The sequence below is a fragment of the Hibiscus syriacus genome, unplaced genomic scaffold (assembly GCF_006381635.1).
Source record: "Hibiscus syriacus cultivar Baekdansim isolate YM2019G1 unplaced genomic scaffold, ASM638163v2 tig00000205_pilon, whole genome shotgun sequence".
In the NCBI taxonomy this organism is placed as follows: Eukaryota; Viridiplantae; Streptophyta; class Magnoliopsida; order Malvales; family Malvaceae; genus Hibiscus; species Hibiscus syriacus.
In genome coordinates this window covers 448,528-451,869 of record NW_024061773.1, presented here as the reverse complement: position 1 = coordinate 451,869, position 3,342 = coordinate 448,528, and positions in this window count along the sequence as shown.

Sequence of the window (3,342 nt, the reverse complement as noted above, 5' to 3'; positions counted from 1 at the left end):
GAGAAAATAAAAATGAAAATAAAGAAGACAAAAAATTTATGTGGAAAATCCCTAAATAATATAGGGTAAAAATCACGGGCAAGGGTAAAAGAATTTCACTATGAGAAAATATGAATTACAACTTCTCTCGATCTGCCAAGGAGAAAATAATTACAACATTCTCTTGATAAAAAGGAGAAAACAACTCTCAAGAAACTCTCTAAATTCTCAAGTATTGGGAGAAAGCTAGAATGATTTGGGATGATTTTGAAGCTAAATGTGTTAGGGTATTTATAATTGAAGCTTGAGGAGAAAATATATATGATTTTTTTTATTTTTAGTTTCATTTTATTTATTTGTTGTTAAAAATTAACGATGTCAACGTAAGGTAATATCATGTCATCATTAAAAAAACTAAAAATATATCACATCAATAATTATATTAATTTTTTAACGATGGGTGACCAAAATAAATTAAAATGTAACATTAATGATGTTTTTTAGAAAATAATTTATTTTTTAAGGTCAAATATTTAATTATCAATACCTTCAAAAATGAGTAAAATTTTTAATTAATACAATTAACAACGCATAAATGGAATGATGAAAATATAATGAAATTGATAGTTAGAAGGATTGATATAATATATTTTAAATTTAAAGATTAAGTTAAAATAAGAGTTTTATTTTTAAAATATCTTATATAATTAATTATATTATATTTATATGTTCAAATAACCCAAATTACTTTAAATTGACTTTGCTTTTATTGTCGTCCACCCCATCAACAACAAACACGAACCCATTAAAACCTATACCCAATCATGAATCACACCAACACTAAGGGTATTTTCGGGTCCGGTATTTTTCACCCTAAACCCGAACTCTACCCGACCCGAATATCACACTTAAAAAAACGGATCTGATCCGACCAAAATAAAGTTTCAACCGACCCGACCCGACCTGAATATATGAATTAGAAATCCGACCCGACCCGACCCGAAATAATAAAAAATTATTTTTATTCAATAAAAATAATGACTTAATTGAAAAAAATTATATATAGAGGGGTATTATTGTAATTATTCCTAAATATATAAGATAAAATTATATATATTTTCGGGTCAGGTTTCTAATTCATAAATTCGGGTCGGGTCGGGTGAAACTTTATTTTGGTCGGGTCGGGTCGGTTTTTTTAAGTGTGATATTCGGGTCGGGTAGAGTTCGGGTTTAGGGTGAAAAATACCCGACCCGAAAATATATATAATTTTACCTTATATATTTAGGAATAATTACAATAATACCCCTCTATATATAATTTTTTTCAATTAAGTCACTGTTTTTATTGAATAAAAATAATTTTTTTATTATTTCGGGTCGGGTCGAGTCGGATTTCTAATTCATATATTCGGGTCGGGTCGGGTGAAACTTTATTTTGGTCGGGTCGGGTTCGGGTTTAGGGAGAAAAATACCCGACCCGACCCGACCCAAAAAATATATAATTTTACCTTATATATTTAGGAATAATTACAATAATACCCCTCTATGTATATTTGTTTTCCAATTAAGTCATCGTTTTTATTGAATAAAAATATTTTTTTATTATTTCGGGTCGGGTCGGGTTTCTAATTCATATATTCGGGTCAGGTGGGGTCGGGTGAAACTTTATTTTGGTCGGATCGGGTCTCGGATAGAGGTTCCCTTGTTCTCGAGTCGGGTTGGGTGAACCAAAAACCCGACCCAACCCGACCCGTGACCATCCCTAATTTGGATGATTTTAACTTATGATGTTTATTAGCATAATTTTTATAATTTATTGAAATGAATAACCAATAATTAAAATTAAAATTAATTTTTTTTTTAAAATTTTTATAATATATTGCTACATGTAATTTATAAAACAAACTAAAATTAAGCAAAAAAATAAGAAGGGCAATCCTGTCATTTTACATTACTGAAATTAAATTCATCTGACATGTCTGCGAACCAAACAGAATATGGAATTGGATTCCAATTCAATTTCCTGCTAACCAAACAGAATATGGAATTGGATTCCAATTCCTAACAGATTCTAATTCCTTCACAGATTCCAATTCCCTCAGAAACATTCCAGCGAACCAAACGCCACCTAAGTGTAACATTTCTTGTTTGCACTTGTTGGATGTTAATGGATATTTGGGAACTCTTTGAGTCTATGTTATCTTTTTAAGCAGGAATTGTGAGATCAAATCAATAGTTCCATATGGAGTTTTTGTTGAGATAGCTCCAGGGCGAGAGGTACATATTTTTATCCAGAAAATTGCACATTTTTTTTTGTATAAAAGTTTGATTATTTTTACAGTCACCTTATTTCCAAGTTTAAGGAATATGGAATTTGTTTTACATAGAAAGTTTTCTCCTATGCTTTAACTCACATTTCCACTTGTTTTTAAGTGAGGTTCGAACAAAGAGCGTGACTACTCTTATCAAAGTTATTGATATGTATAAAACATACATATATACGCATTATTATTGGTGGTACCTTTCGTAGTTTTGTGTATGACTTTTGTAGACACTAAATTTTTACCCGTTTATTATTATTATAATTAATATAATTATTATAATTATTATAATAATTATTATTATTATATTATTATTATTATTAATAAATATTATTATTACAAAACAGGCCCCAAATATTACAAGACCCAACTCTGGCCCATTTTACAAAACCCGGATGGCCCAAAACGGTCCAGGCCCAAGCCTAACCCTAATGATACAGGGTTTGTATCATCTCTGCTCCCAGCCGCCATTGTTTGCTGCCGTTGGATCTAATCTTGATCCAACGGTCCCAGATGCACCAGATGAAAACCCTAGAGTATGATACCCTAGGGTAACCACGCGGCCGCCGCTGCTTCCAGAAATCATTACCGACGTTGCTGCCGGCGCCACTGCTTCAACCAACTGTTGCCACGTACCTTAGCCACCTTCTGCCGCCCTCATCGAAGACTTCAAAATCACCAACTGCCCTCCACACGTCAAAATTTAGGGTGAGTGACCACCATGTTTGGTGACTCACCAAAGGTCGCCTCTTTACCCAGTCCGAAGAAGATACCGGCGAGGCTTATAAAAGCTGACCACCTACAAAGAAAAGAGACAGAGAGCAAGAACGACAGCAACCAGAAACCAAGAGAGCAACGAAAAAAAAAAACACAGCAACCAAAAGCACTATACGAACCAATATACACAAAAAATAAAAAAGGAGAGAACCAGCAAAAGAGAAAAGAGAACAGAAGCTTACCGAGGAACCTGTATAATCATCGGAGCCTTCCACGCGTCCTCACACTTCGCCGAAAAGACGAAAAATCGAAGGTAGTAATCGTA